Here is a 17,012-nt window from a genome sequence, read left to right on the forward strand (position 1 = left end):
TTTACCTTCATGCCAACTGTGAGGGGGTTGAATCTTTTTCTAACTAATCCGTTTGGATGTTATTTAATCTTGAAATTCGGCATAATTAGGGGAATGTTCTTTTGACTGACAGGTATCCAATATCCGCGGCAAGAAGGGAGAGAGCAGTGCACCTTAGCTTTAGCCCACCTACCTCCGTTAGCTGCTTAGTTACCGTTAGCTCTGGGTTAGCTCTGTTAGCTCTGGGTTAGCTCAGTTAGCTCTTAGCTACAAGCAGGTCAGAGTTTGATGAGTGTCAACCATCCACCCCAACTTTCACAGTCTCCCTCTCAATTTTTGGATTTTCTAGGAATGACGACTATGGGATAAGCTTTGTGCCACTGGGGAGCGAATCTGAATTCTTTATTTTTGAATTTGAATCATTCAATTTGAATCTGAATATGCCTGTGCTTAAAAAAACTGAATCCAAATGACCATATTTGATATTGAATCTTTGTTTTTTTTAATGTGTATTGTGGTAAAGTTGAAACTTTTGTATTTGAAAAATTCAGATCTGAAATTCAAATTCAGATCTGAAATTCAAATTCAGATCTGAAATTCAAACTTTTGTGCCACACATCCGGGACCTGACGTGAGGCAAAACTAGTCGATCGCAGAGGGAGTAACGTCAGTTTTGTGCAGTTGTTCTCAACAGCTACAAGCAGAGGGAGGGCGAGGGGAGGGTGGCGGCGGGGAGAGAGAGAGAGAGAGAAATGGAGAAACGCTAAGATCCAGGCCAACCACTCTCGCTACAACGGCAGTTACCGTTCCTGCAATGGCACTTGCCGTTTCTGTAGCGGTAGTTACAGTTTCCTCAACGGTCTCAGCGGTTTGCCACTGTGGGCTGGTTGCAGACGGAGGCTCTGTCCATCTTTTATATACAGTCTATGGTGTTAACGTGTAGCTTACAGTGAGACGGTTTGGTAGTAACTGCCTTCTGAAAACACCTGGGCCTGCTGCTCATTCTTTGTTTCTCCCTGGAGGCACTAACTGTGGAGATTTCTTTACTTCTTCATTTCTTTAATGTGATACAACATTTACATGTAATGTTCATCCTCTTCTGTATGCACTTCAATCACTTTGTTAAATAAGTTACTTAAGTTAATAGCTGAAAATGTTTGTCTTCCTTTGAAAATTTTCTCATAAAATAAAATAAAATAAAATAAAATAAAATAAAATAAAATAAAATAAAATAAAATAAATTGTGATGTGTGGTTTCTCAGCCTTGCAGGGGAACAACTGCTTTAAGTAAGTCCATAATGAATGCCAAGTACCATCAAAATGAATCAGAAGTACAGTAGTGTTGCTTTAAAAAGTTGATATAATGTCATGATGTCCTAATAAAAAGTCTGTGACATGCTTTGATCAAAATATAACAGAAAGACAGTAAAAATCTCCTTTTCAACCACAGATTTTCAGCTATTTTCACATGACCCCAATTTGATCTTTTCCACAAGAGCACTACTTTTGAGATTTGTCTTACTTAATAACCCTTGAAGCACATGATTAGAAGTGCTAGAGCATGCAGTAAATAGTCTGAAACCTAACACTAAAACAAACAGAAAACCAAACCACGACTATGACACACCAAACTGACATGACTGGAAGTTTTAATTGTATACTTGCTTTTTTTCATCTACAGTTTGGCCACAGATCGTTGGTTTTGATCCCTCTTTTTGTTGAAATCACAAGTATTAAAATAGACCTCATGCTTGCAGAGACATCATTTGCTAATGGGTTTACAATCTTTTAGCCTAAAAAATAGAGACAGTGCTTAAAAGGTTAGTGGCAGAGTTGCTGATGGTGCATTCAAACAACTCCTATCAGAAGTCATAGTTTCTGGTCTTTGAGATTATTTTGAGCATGTTGGTAAAATAAAACAAAACAAAACAAATAACAACAATCAACAATCAACAAAAGAAAACAAGCAGACAATCAACCCTGTAATTTCTTTTCATGTTTGATAAGGAATGGGAAAAAGTAGAAACTTAAAAAATAGACAAATTCTTAATTAAATATTATCATGTAATTTCTTTCTTAAGGGAATTATGTAACTGCTGATAAAAATTAGCTGTAAATGGCAAAGCACAGAGCAAGATAACAATCTGTAGAATATAATCTCCGTTTTTAAAAAAATATTTTCCTTTTTAAACTTTCTGAAAACATCTCCTCAAAGACATTGAAAACTGACCAGTAATGTCTTGAAAAATGGAGCTGCCACTTCAGTTTTGTAAATTAAAACAGCTGTGCAGAAGACAAAACATTTCCTGGGGTTATTAAAATTAATTAACTTCAAGGGCCCATGTGCAGGGCTCTGAGAATAACTGCTCTACTGTAAAATAAAATGCACTTTTTATTTTGTGAAGTAATTTAATCAATGCAAATCTCGTTGTGAAATATCAGACATCAGCTACTCTATTTTTTTCTGTTGGACTTACACCTCAATAGGCTTTCTCATGAATCATGTAATTTTTACCTAATGGAAATGTTGACAAAGCAGACTGTTTTCTTTCCACTTCTGAAATGGCAACATACACAACATGTAGGCTAGAATAACTCCTGCATGAACTATGTGCATGTTTTGGCTGCAGGAAGGTTGTAAAAGCTAAACCTGTTTCTGACTGATCTCTATAATTTGTGCTCCATTAAAAGCTGTTCTCAATGTCAATGTATAGCCCACTCCAGCTGACTGAACTTAAATTTTAAACAATAAAGAAACAAATGAATAAAAACAGATATAATGCTTATGATAAATCAAGTAAAATTCAGTGTCATACCCTGAAGAAACTAACCTTTTTTCTTTTTTTTTCTTTTTTTTTTTTTTATAGTGAAAACATCTTGAAAACTAAAGGCTTCTACCAAATAAAGTGGGAGCTCTAATGGTGGTTTCAAAGAGCTGCAGCTTCAGAGATTTAAAAATCATAAAAAGATTCAGTAGAGATTTGTACTAAAGCTTCTTCTGTTTGTTGAAATACTTGTGAAGATCCCTGCTTTCGCTGTAAACCTGCTCATAGCTGAGTAATATACTACCTGAAGCATAACAGAATGCTCAAATCAAGCAGGTTTTAGACTGGGGAACAATCTATACTTCACATTTATCTGTGACATAATTTCCATTAGGAGGTATGAAACAACACAAACAATATGAAACAACTGTAAGTGGGCTGTACCCATTTACAATACACGAGAACACTTATAGTTGGAAAATGAAAGGACAGTTGAATCAAACCAGCAGTCCGTCTCATGGACGTCTGCAGATTAACGCTGTCTATAAACACTTCCTGCATCCTCACTGCTGTTTTTGTGCAAGTCACCTCAATGTGAACGTTTCTACAAACTGACGTGATTAAGAATCTGACAAAAGCTGCATTTCAGCACGGAAATGGACCAATGTAGGTAACGCACATTTTGTCTTGAGATCAAAGTGTATTATGAATATTTTTCTTTATTAAGTGCTTTAAATCATGTTCACCTTTTTGTTTTGTTTTTTGGTTTTAGTCTGTGTTTCACATCACAACCTATCTGTGTAGATTAAGCAGGACACACACATAAAGATTATAGGGGTGTTTTTGTCTCGATTTTCCCCCTTTCTGACCAAGGATGGCAAATGCCCGATTATCTTAAGTCTTATAAGATTATCCTATAAAATAATCTTGTGGTCTGAGGTGTGTTAAGAGTGAATTTTTTTCCTGACAATCAGCTCTGAAACAGGTAGTGGCTGGCAATTCTAAGTATTAAATATGCTTAATATTTATAACCAAAAATCTTCATGTGTGTGGAGAAAACCGACAACTCCTGAGTCGGGACTCTGTGAATCATGACGTAGAACAGAATGTAATGCAGTCACAAAACCACCATCATTACCTTGTCTTGTATTTCCTCTTCCCTGCTGGGTGTCATGTTTTCCGGGTTGTTGCAATGGTTCTTCTTCATTTTTGTTAGATCATGTTTGATCACGTGAGATTTCTTGCTCAGAGGACTAGATTCTAGATTGGCTGCGGGACAGAATCGTTATGTGTGTGTTGTTCTGTGCTAAAATTATCAGAGCACACCACACACAGTGTACTCTGTTAAATGCCTGATTTTTTATCTTCATGTGTGGGGGCTTTAACAGATAGAAAATCTCTTCAGATATAGAAAAGCCTTATGTGTGTACCCAGCTTCAGGCACATGTTTAGGTTTAGGTACTGAAATGACAAAGTTAGGAGAAGGAAAAAAAGAGTTTGGATAAAAGTATATCTTCTTCCACAATGACAGCACAACCTTACAGAATGTTATTTTCTTGGTTGGCAAAGTTTTATCAAGAGAGAAATATAAACATGTGTTCTACTTCCTGCTTGAAAAAATTCTTGATGCATTTTTCTAAATTAATGCTGCAGAAGTTTAAATGATCTTTCCGAAGGGCACTGCTACAACCCCAAACAATCAAAGACTGGGTTGCTTATTGAAAGTGGATCATTTTAAAAACATGCATGAAGAGTACAACAACCGCACCAACAACCACATCACAAATCACAAGATAGATATTTATAAAAAAGCTTCTGTTATAAATTAGCAGGAGAATGGAGTAATGTGGATTCTCAATCATCCAGGTCATCCTAACAGTTTAAAATGAGCTAAACTTTTTTTTTTCTTGAGGTTTTTACTTAAGCTTTTTGGATGAAAGGTAAAATGTTTTCAAGAACCAACTAAAAGAACTCAAGTTGGCTTCATTCAAGCTCTTAGCATTACTAGAACATGTAATCTCGAGGTCATACACAAGAGTGGCTATATCCATGCTTCAACTGTTGCTCCGGAGGTGCTGCTGTTATCTTTGTATGAATACTAGGTAGATCTTTTAATCTATATATGCAATGAAGTTCAACCCCACATCAAAAAATGTTTGAACTATATGGAAAATTGATGCATCTTGACATATTAGCATTTTTTCTAATATATGCATCTATATGCATCGATTTTTGTATTTTATGCTGCAAAAATCAAAGTAAAATAAACAAAAAAGACAAGTTGAGAAAGAAGAGTTTTTAACAAATTTGTAATGATCCAATTCTTGCTCACAGCATTGCTGGCAGTAAGGATACCCAGTACTGAAGAGTTTATGACCATAATACATGTTTCCACTGTGACATGGCCCATTTAAGATGCCCCTGGACAAGATTAACATAAGTTTCAAGCTTGACAAAGGCCCCACAGTAATTCCTTTGTCCATGTTTGTTTGATCAGCTATTGATCAGTGACAGTGCTGTCTGCGGGATCAAGGATCACAGGTTTCCTGCTTAGACTTGCTGTTGTGTCCAGAAAACATGTGGATCACAATGTTGTAGTCAGCTAACTTTATTCAGGCTCATGGCCACACACACAAAACATCTTCAGACCGGAAGTGACCTCACACACGTGTCACGCCATTCCGGTACCGTGCAGAACCATACACCACATCTACCCCCCTTTTCACGAATCAAATCCCATACAGCCCCACAACACATAAGAACCTGAAAGAACGTAAACTGACTGGGTAAACCAGATAGACTGCTAGTTTACCCACATAGCCTCGCAGATTATTCTGCCACCTGACGGGCTATGAGCTGACTACCCATCTGAAATGGTCAAAAGTCTGTAACTAAGTCACTGAGGTAAGAAGGCTTCTGACGGGTCCGTGTAGGGTGGCCTCCAGACTGAAGGGGTCTAGCCAACTGTTCAGGTTCCAGTAGATCCTGGGCGGGATCCCCGGTTGTTCGTTTGGAAAATCCCAGTCCATGTCCGGGGGCCCCGGGTCGAGAGCGGCTGGTTGGTTAGAAAGGGACGGTGATGCCACCCGCCTAAGCCGGCTAGCATGACAGCGCGATCCATCCTGCAGGCGGAAGGTAGCTGGTCCTAACCGCTTGATGATCTGCTGTGGCGTCGATCAGAAGGACAGTAGTTTTTTTGGGATCGGTTGGGTCAACGTACTCGAACCCAGTCGGCTACAGCTAGCGTGGGATGCTTTACTCGGAGTTTCCTGTCAAATCTTTGTTTCATGCGGTGTTGCTGGACAGCCACCTTATCACCTGTGGAGCAGCCCGGTGGGGATTCTCAAGGTCCTGGCGGCCGCAGGCGATCCAAGGGAAGCTGCAGCTCGCGGCCCAACATCAAGAGAGCTGGAGAGCGGCCTGTCGTAGCGTGAGGCATTGCTCTGTAGTGGAGGAGGGTGTCCCTTGAAGCCGATGTGAACTGGAAACCGCTTGCCAGGTGTGCTCTGTGCCCATTCTTGAGAGTCTGATTAAACTGCTCCACGCTGCCATTAGCCTGGGGGTCATACGGAGCGGTCCTAATGTGTTTCATGCCCCATTCCTCAGTGAAAGCAGTGAAGTCGGCCAAGACAAACTGGGGTCCGTTGTCGGTGGTGATGGTGTCTGACATGCCCCAACATGCAAAGAGGGAAGAGAGGAAGTCAGTAACCACCCTGATGGTTACGGCGCCAGCCGGCAGCACTTCGGGCCACTTGGAGTGGAGGTCATAAACTACCAGGAGGAAACGTTGGTGTTGGGGTACATCATGAAGTTCACCACAGATGTCGACTTGGATGTTGGTCCAAGGCCTTGGAGGCCAGGGCAGGGGCTGCAGAGGTGGAGACGGGGGCGGACCTGTCTTCCTGCTTGTCAAACAGGCTGAGCAGTCTTTCACCATTGTCTCGATGTGCCTGTCGATGCCCAGCCACCAAACCAGCCTTCTGCACCGCTGTTTAACCTTGACCACACCCAGGTGGCCTTCGTGCGCCATGGCCAGAAAGCGCACCCTCAAAGTAATGGGAACAACTGTGCATAGTCCCCTCACCACACAGACGTCGTTCCAACAGGAGAGATCATCTCGGACGCGGTGGAAGGGCACTAGTTCCTCTGAATCCTTGGTAGGCCAGCCCTCGCGAATATAAGTGCGGAGCTAGGTGAGCACGGGGTCCTGTGCAGATGCTGAACGGAGCTCCTGCAGGGAAACGGCCATCTGGAGGGGCGTGTGCAGCATGAGGACCAGCTCTGGCTCTAGAGGGTCCTGAACTGCGTCCTGTATGGGGCTGACTGTGTCTCTGGAGAGCAGGTCTGCTATCACGTTGTCCCTGCCAGGTGTGAACTGTGTGGTAAAATTACATGCTTGCATTCTCTCGGACCAGCGATAGAGGCGTAGGGGCTTGTGACCAGAACCGGTTGTGGCCAGCAGGGCTGTGAGGGCCTGGTGGTCTGTCCATAATGTGAAATGGTGTCCATACAGGTACATATGCCACCGCTCACATGCCCAGACGCACGCAAGTGCTTCCCTCACACCGACAGAGTACTTCTGTTCAGTTGGGGTAAGCGACCGTGACACGAACATGCCGTGATGGAGTTGGGAAAAAATGGCGCTGACCGCGGCGCTAGAAGTGTTGCTGGTCACAAACGTCCGAGTCAGTATGTGAAATGGGTGAGCACCAGCGGGGAGGTGAGCTGTGATTTGGCGGACTGCAGCAGAGCATGCAGGGGTCCAAGATCAGGGGGCACCCTGGCCAAGGAGGGCACGCAAAGGTGCTGTGGTTTCTGAGTAACGTGGAAGAAAAAGCAGATAAAAGGCCGTCATCCCCAGGAACGACGACAGCTGGGCGGGACAGGTAGGCTCGAGCAGTCGTAGGATCGTGTCTACGTTTGAGTGGAGTGGGCTCAGACCATTTGCGGTCAAGCGGAACCCCACGAACTCTATGGCAGATGCTGCAAAAACGCACTTCTCACGATTGAGTGTGAGATTGTGGCGGGGGAGCACATCGAGCACCCTGGAAAGGCGGTCGTCATGCAGGGCGGTCGACGCGCCGTGCACCAAGATGTAGTCCAGGTATACGACCACACCTGGGATGCCCGCAAAAATGGTGGTCATGATCTTCTGGAAACAGCTGGGAGCCGAGACCAAAAGGCATGCGGGTATAGTGAAAGACCCCGGTGTGGGTCACAAAAGTGGTGAGGTTGTGGCTATCCGGGTGTAATGGAACATGTAGATAGCCCTGGCATAGGTCGAGCTTGGAGAAGACCGTTGACCCATGGAACTTAGCTGACAGTTCTTACGTGGTGGGTAGCGGGTATCTGTCCAGTACAACCGCTTTGTTCATCTGTCTGAGGTCAATGCAGGGGCGTAAGCCATCTGATTTTTTCTTTGCCACCATCAGATTGGATATCCAGGGTGAGTCCAGTAGTTTATGTAACTCTGCCATGATGTCGTCGCTTAGGGCCAGGGGCAACCGGCGCAGTGGTTGGATGACGGGACACATGGCTTGGTCTATGAGAGGCTGGTGGTTGAAGGCAGTGAGACAGCCCAGCCTGGCAAAGAGCAACGGCCAACAGTGCTGCCAGGGAGTGGTAAAGGTCAGAATAGTGGAGTACGCATTGTCCGTGATAGAAAAGCCCAGGGCACAGAACAGGTAAAAACTGAGTAGGTTGCCACCCTGGCGGGACACCTGAAAGGTGAACACTGGGAGGACTTGGGAGCCGTGACATACTGTGAGGGTAATGGTCCCCACCATGGCAATTTTAGTGTTCCCATAACCGTACAAGTTGACTGCATCCGCTATGATCCAGTGGTTGGGAAATAAACGTCGGACCGTAGGCTCGCTAAGCAGGGATCTCGATGAAGCCGTGTCCAGCAGCAAAGGTAAAGGCACAGCGTTCAGTTCCATAGTGCACCATTTAAATGGTCTTGCACCGGAGCCCACGGAGTGGATAGTGGTGGGGATCGATGGCCGGGTTGTGCGGATTCTCGAGTCCATAGATGTCAGAGCCGAGCGGCACACCTTGGAGAAGTGGTTAAGCTTACCGCACCATCGGCACCGCTGGCCTGTGGCTGGGCAGGTTGGAGCGCGTGTGTGATGAGAGGAAGATCCACAGTTACCACAGGGTTGGGGAGCAGTGGTGCCCTGAAAGCCCACAATATTCACCGCTAGGTCATCCTGTGGTGAAGGGGAAGAGAAGAGTTGCGCGACCGCAAGGGCCACGGACTGTGTCGGTAAGGGAGGGTGGGCCAGGGCCAGGTCGGGGATTGGTAGCTGCGATGATAGCAGAGCGGCAGACTCCAAATAGAAAGCCATGTCAACTGCTTTTGAGAGAGATAGATCGTCTGGTGACATAAACAGTTTTTCCCGCAGCTTGGGGTTGGTCGTGTGCTTTGCCAACTGATCCCGAATCATCTCGTCCTCCATGGTTCCAAACTTGCAAGGGGCGGCTAAACATTGGAGTGACTCACCCGGTTGTTGGTGGCGCTGGTGGAAGAGGATGCGTCGGACCACCACACTCTGAGGGGCGGCAAAATGACCAGCCAGTAGTGTGACACAGTCCGCATAGGTCCGTGCAGGGCCGAACGTGCGGAAGATACGTTGTCCCTTGACGCCCAGGCCATGGATGAGCATCGCCGTTAGCTGCTCGTCTGGAGCATCAGCTAGGCCGATGGCCGCCACAAACGTCTAGAAGGACTCATACCAGCGGGGCCATGGAATCGGAGGTTCGCCAGGCAGGGCGAGGAACGGGGGTAAAGGTGAGAACAGATGTACCATCCTCATCGCCAATGTTGTGTCCAGAAAACACGCGGATCACAGAGTTGTAGTCAGCTCACTTCATTCAGCCTTGTGGCCACACACACAAAACATCTTCAGACCGGAAGTGACCTCACACACATGTCACGCCATTCCGGTACCGTGCAGAACCGTACACCACACTTGCTTCATTTGTCCTTTAAACTGTGGAATTCCTCCAGATTCCATTACCTGTTTAATGATATTCTGCACTGCAGAGAGAGAAATACATAAGTCTCTGCCAAGGTTTTGTTTAGGAACATTTTTCTCACATATTTCACTGACAAACTGGATATTCTTTGTTTATCTTTGTTCCTCAGCCTTTCATGGATGCTGCTTTGATACTAACTTATGATTACGATCACCTCTTGACATCACCTGTTCCTTTACCTTATTACTTGCAATAAATTTACCCTGTACAAACCTTCTGTGGAGTGTGTTTTGTCTTTTATTTTCTGATTTTGGGGTTGTAAAATACACATAAAACATGTGAACCATCAACGGTCAAATCTCACTCAAAAGTGAGAACTGATTAAGGCCTGAACGTAACTGAGATGTTTCCACCTTATTCTTAGATGTCAGCTCATATTAAAGGTGAATTTTATGATTGTGATCATTAAACTGCATGAACCACAGTAAGCATAAGAAATGTGCAGATGTTGGTGTTTTTCTCCTCATGCTGATGTTGCATTTAATTTACCACAAAGATCCAGATATGCGAGTTGTCACAACTGCCACAGTTATGCTGTTTTGTGTGCTAAACACAAACAGGTGTGGAGGGCACGCCTATGTTGCACAAAGCAGCACTGTGCTGGGAAGGATTTGAGGTAGATCCAATATAAATAATAATGGTGCATGATGTACGGTGGCAGGGAAGTGTAAAACAATATTACATTGAGTGAAACACTTTTTCATTTTTGCCATACACATTTACATCACAGAAGCCATGTTTACATTTACAACAGTACAATGCTGAAACATTGCTAGCAAGGGCTAAATAACTTCATATTTCAGAAAAAAACAGCTATACAAAATGTGAAACACTTTTACAATCCTTGATGCAAACTTACATGCAACTGCAAAACTATGAAGTTCTGAATACATTGCTGAAACACTTTTAACAATGACAAAGCAACATTACACTGACGTGAAACAGTTTTAGAAGTTTAACAAACACTTCTAGAAGTTTAGGAAACACAATTACAGAGATTTATACCATGGTCTGGGTGTATACTTGATTCTGATTGGCTGTAGGGTGTCCATTAAAAAGTGATAATGGACACCTAAACGCTAGTTGGGAACTGTCGCAACAGAAACTCAGATGCTGAGATAATGTCTGCGACAGTGCATTGCTGTGAAAGCAGCTTGCAGGGTTGTTGGGCTCCATCAGTCCAAGAGAGACGGGAATGGAGCAACATTTTGTCGTCCAGCAATGTCCCAATCAGCAATGGTCAGGGTCCACAAACGGATCCTTCAAACGTTACTGTGGACATGCCAGTATCTTTATGAAATGTCACGATCAACGGCAATGTTGCATTTAATTTTTAATAGTTTGTCATCTGTCTTTCTTTCTTGATTACCTTACTTACTTAGTTGATACAGAGTGAATGGTGGATAACATTATAAAAACGATTTAGGATAGACTTGCTTGATACGCATTTAATGATCAGAGTAAATGGTGGATAATATTTCTTGCAATAAAAACGATTTAGGAAACAATCTGTGGACTTTGACTCTTTGAAACAAAATGGGGCATCATCCTTTGGATACACACGCTATAAGAGCTGAAACTGCACCTGTGAAAAACAACATTAACGTATTAATAATTGATTTAATATTTATTTCTTTCGTAAATGACCATGGTGCAAGCGAGATAATCCCCTTCGAGGTGTCCATTATCATAAATTAATGGACTTCACAGAAGCTTCTGACATTTCACGCCTCCACATCGCGTTGGACGGTTGACACCTCCATATCGTCCATTAATTTATGATAATGGACACCTCGTCAGTCATTATCCCTTACATGACCCAAAAGCTAAGACCGATCAGAATCTGTGACCGCTAGGGGCAATAATGTACATTTCTCTGCATGTACGTCTAAGATGAGCAAATTCTTGAAAATGCTTGTATTGAAGTCTGCAGGTACAGTAAAGTCACACATTCAGAAACAGTGTCCTATGTCACCCATTTAGTCTGGGCTCTTCTAACATAATGTGTGACCCTCACATAGCCAGGATCACAGAGATCACCATTTCTGAAAGCGTAGAAATGTTTCACATGTAAGTTTGCATCAAGGATCGTAAAAGTGTTTCATGTTTGGTACAGTTGTTTTTCTCTGAAATGTAAAGTTGTTTAGCACTTAGAAAGGCCAGACAAGGCAAAATGAAAATAAAACTGTTTCAGGATTCTACTTTTGTTTTGTAAATGTAAACATGGTTTCTATGATGTAAATGTGCATCGAGACAATGTAAAAGTGTTTCACTCGGTGTAATATTGTTTTCCACTTCCTGGCCATCGTAATGATGTGCTTTAAAACAGGTGAAACACTTTGATGGCAACAGCAGAACATGCAGTGATATAAAGAGGACAGAAGTTTGAAAAATGAATATCTCTTCATATAAAGTTATGTAGGCATTTGAAGAAACACATTTATGTAACACTCATATGTAAAGTGGATTGTTTGTCTTAGTTTCCTTTTTATGGTGGTTTTGTACTGCTGTTAACCACATTTCTTCAGTAGCTCTCATTCAGCAGGTGTGTGCAGGTCTAATAGTAGCCTCAGTCTGTTCACACACAGTAAATCCTTCCACAGGCCCAGAGCTATCCTCTGCACCAGGATCTCACCTATTATTTCATGCATGCCTAGCATTCCTTCTCAAGCAACTTGATTGCACACTGTATTCTGCCTGTAACCCACACATGACAGCTCTGTGGTTGCCCAGGGTAACGTTCAGGAACATAATCACTAGCACCTGTAGAAATCTGAGAATAGGCTGACTCCAAAACTTTTTTTACTTTCTTGTTCTACAAAGTCATGAGCAGGATTTAAAGTTTAATTACTTTAACTCCTCCCTGTAATATTATTCAATAACTAGTTTATAAACCAGAACCAGGCACAACAGGTCTGTCAGGCTTTGTACTTTGTTTCATATGCAGGAATGATCTGCCTCAGTTGTAGCATCGCACAAGCTAAGTACACAAAGAGTGTGGGGGATGTGCAGTGACACAAAAACGTAGAACAAAGTGTGAGAAGCTAACTAAATGGATTGTTTAAGGAAAAATAAAGGTCAGTTGTTAACTTGTCTTAACTAAATACTGTAGTTGGAAGAATGAATGTTTATAATAGAGCTTCCTTCGGCACTTAGACTGATTTGTCTTTTGTTGTCTGCATTTCTTTGTAGTAATTTAGCATCTTTGTGAGCATTTAGTCAATTTTTGGCCTCTTATGTGCTTGTGTTTTTTTTTGGTGCATCTGTTTATGATCATCTTCTCTGTTTTTTTGTCCCTCAGTGGTCATTTTGGGTTTCTTTGTAATGGTTTCACCTGTTTAGTTCACAGAGCACAGCATCTCTTTGTAGTATTTTTGTGTGTTATGGTCACTGTTTTGTGTCTTTAGCAGTTTGCTTCTCTATATGGTCATTGTATAAGTCTGTAATAATTTCTTCCTCCGTCTTTTTGGATTTGATGTACGGTGTTGTGCTTATTTTGCCTCTTTTACAAGGACATTTTGTTCCCTTTTTGCATCTCATGATTTGCATAAATTTGCTAGGAACTGGGACTAAACCAACAACTCTAAATATAAAACTCAGCCTTATAAAACTTGCAGAAAAGACAATTAAATGAAAGCATGTGCAGTTTAAAATTTTTGCAGCCTCGGTTTTTTGGAGTTTGAACTTGCTTCTTCTCCCGCCTGATCCATGATATTTATAACCTTCACATAACAGTTTGAACAAATTAAATAAAGCATGGACAAAAAAAAAAAAATTGTGGCGGGAACAGAGGAAGGGGGGAAAACTAACATATTCCATGGAAAAACCTGGTCCCACTCAGCTTGGTGGCCCCAAGCCCAGTTTACCCGTGCCCACATAAAAGCTGGTTCCACATTTAATTTACTGTCTCTTGCTCTTTCCTCCTGAACAGCAGCCTTCTCTAATTTACAACACAAAGACTTTACTTGTGTGAGTGCATGTGTGCAAAAACTTTTCCCCTCATATTTAGATTAGGCACATATGCATTTAATCTGACTTTTCTGTTTCTATCAACACACACCACATGTCCCTCTCAAATTTCTATATGTGCATGTATGTGTGTGCATATGTATGTGTGTGTGTCGTTTTACAATTCCCTTGTAACAGTTTTCCTCTGTCACTCTACCCGCCCCCTGTCACACCCACAATTGCTATGACAACGGGGTTTACCACAGAGCAGTAACGGCTTATCCAGATGCGTTTGGGACTGCCATGGAAATAGCTTCGTAGTCATGGATACAGAGATACACTGAGCCATACAGTGTGTAACTTCTCACTGTGCGGGACCTAGCTATGTATGGAAAGTGTGTGGTGTGTGCATGTGTCACTGGAATTTTATTTTTTTAGTTGCTTCTCTTCCTGGCAAGTGACTGGACTGGCAGACTCATACACAGACGTTTTCCTCATGTAAAATCTAATTTGCAGGAAAGCGCCCAGCACTTTTTTTGGAGACAGAGGGATAATCCAAACAGCCCTTCCACAGGCTGTAAAACAATGCAAAGATAAATAAACTATCAGAGCTTTAAACAGGAAACGGAAGTCTATGAATTTGTGACGCTTTTTGCATGAAGGAAATTTAGAATCAGTCTCTCTTTCTGCTTAACCTAATCATGAGTGCAGAAATCTGTTTCTAATCAAAGTCCTGCTCAAAATACTTTCCCTTGTTTTAGTTTGTGTGTGGTTTCAATTACTCATCTGAAATAAGTAGATGTGCAGTGGAACATGAGGATTTTTATAGTTTAAAGACAGCAGGGATGAATGATGCGTCTTTAATGACTTTTTTTGAAAACCACTTTGAAGTTTCCTCAGGCTATAATCTGTTAGGAATACAAAGTGCAGGTGTGTTCATCCCTGGCAGTACCTGTCTGGACATGATGCTTGTCTATGGGCTGGTTTCTTTTCATATCTTGAGTGAAACCAGTATACATGATAAATGGTTAAATGTTATGTAACTTGGCAAGAAGCTGACTAGCAATTTGTACAGCATGAATTCACCCTTCAGAAGGATTTACTTTGTACTCTGTGAGTATATTTGTGTTTAAGATACCATAGGATCATATCTTATGGTATAATATCAAAAATAAATTCATATTACTATCTATTAGACATCAAACCAGAAATTGTTTTTTACATCAAAGAAGCATTGCTAAGGTGAGAACTTAGGTGTCAAAGACTGAATTTAAAATGGTTATCCATGCTTTTATTTCTTCTCATATAGATTACAGTAATAGCTTTTTATTTTACTTTTGAATAAAAAAATAGCTCAACTGTCTGCAAGCTGTTCAGAAAGCAGCTGTACAGCCTTTAACTTGTACTTATAAAAGAAAGCACAATACCCTGTTTTTTGCATCTTTCCCATGGTTTACCTGTTCATTTTAGAATTCATTTTAAGATTCTGGTCCTTACTTTTAGAGTCCATCATGGTCAGATTCCTCCTAACATCTCTGAACATATTTATCTCCACTTACCAGCCCGTCCTCTGCAGTCTTAAGGTTAGTAGTTACTGTAGTCCCGTGCACACACTTCCAGACCCTGTTTACAAGACGATGTTTCCACGCAAAACGTGTTTTTTGTGCTTTTGAAAAACAATGCATTTACACAACAGCAGAATGAAAATTATGTCCGTGCAAGAGAAAACACAAAGAGAACCAGAAACGGTGTAGTGTGCATTCCAGGCCTCTAGTGGGTAGTGAAATTTTGCAATGGCATGCCTAGTTGTGCATCCTCATAAAACCGCAAAACACACACAACAACAGAAGCTTTAGATGTCAACTGCTAGTCATCTGGTGCATGTCACCAGCCGTCTTTGCTGATGGCATTAATACTCTACCAGAAACAGACCAAATAATTTAAAAAGATGTAGTGGCAAAAACATGACACAACATTGTTGTTGTGCATTTCGCGAGTTAAGCAGGGTCTGATTGCAAAATTCCAAGATGACGTGAAAGAGGTCATCATCGCCAAAAGATTCCACTTCCAGTTTACACTGACAGGACTCGCCTTGCGTTGTGAGAAAATTTCACTCTGGAGGCCGCTGTCAAATTTTTGCAGTTTTATCCACCCAAAACTGTTGCCGAATAAATAAAAGGCCAGAATGCAACAACATATGTTACTGTTTTACTGTCTCAGTGTTGTGGTGTAAACAGGACCTAACACTAGAGGTATTGAATATTTCAGGCAGTGGCATCCAAACTCTGGATCGCACTGCCTTTCTCTTTAATTAAGATGCTTAGACTGTGTTGATTATTTTAAAAAGTTGAAGGTTTTTTTCTTCTTTTTTTTTTTTTTAAATTCAAGAAGGCTTTTTGTTAAGTGATGGGTTTTATGACTGTATGTGTTCATATGTGCTTTTTTAAAATAATCTTTTATGTCCTTTCATGTATTTTTTGTCTTATTGTAATGTGCAGGACTGTGTGGTTTTTATCAGTGAAAGGTGCTATGAAAATAAAATTTCCTTCCTCCTTCCATGAAGTCCTGGAAATTTAGCTCTTGCGGATCAAGTAGAGTCAAATAGAGTCAAGTAGAGTCACTAAAAGATTTTCTTAACCTTGCATCCTAAGTGAATTGATTTCAAGAAGGAATTTAATTGCATAAATGGCATTGAAAAGTCTTTTTAGGAATTACCAAAGTGCACATTCTAATGTACAATAAGCAATACATAAATAAACTCACCTTCAAAGTTTCATTTCTCCAGGAAGTCCAGCAGAATGCCCTGCATGTTCAAACATAGTGAGCAAAGTGTCTCTGAATAGCATTTACAAGTAGTTTAAGCATCTACAAAGATCTCAATAATTAACAAGAGTAAAATTTCAATGTTATTTTATCACATTTATAATATCTAATAATGAAATTTAACCATGGGGGAAAAAGAAAAACAAGCACCAGAGAGAGCTGCTCCATAAGGTTACTTTCACTTTGATTTATCTCTATGGATTCTTGATCCATCTGGAAGTCTTTAAAGATATACAGTATGGTCTGGCTGGCATTAAGGGTGCTCTGCTTACAGTTATGTTTTAGACTAACATGCTATCTTAGCCTGCAGAGTGCAATCAAGCAACAGCACTCCAATCCATTTCAAGGTTGTAACTTTGCAAATAATTATCTAAATGTACAACTTTGTGCAAGAAGGAGCTGCAGAAAACATCAAAACGGTTTTGTACTATAGACAGAGGATTTTTAAAACAATAATAA

This window comes from Melanotaenia boesemani, chromosome 13 (assembly GCF_017639745.1).
Source record: "Melanotaenia boesemani isolate fMelBoe1 chromosome 13, fMelBoe1.pri, whole genome shotgun sequence".
In the NCBI taxonomy this organism is placed as follows: domain Eukaryota; kingdom Metazoa; phylum Chordata; class Actinopteri; order Atheriniformes; family Melanotaeniidae; genus Melanotaenia; species Melanotaenia boesemani.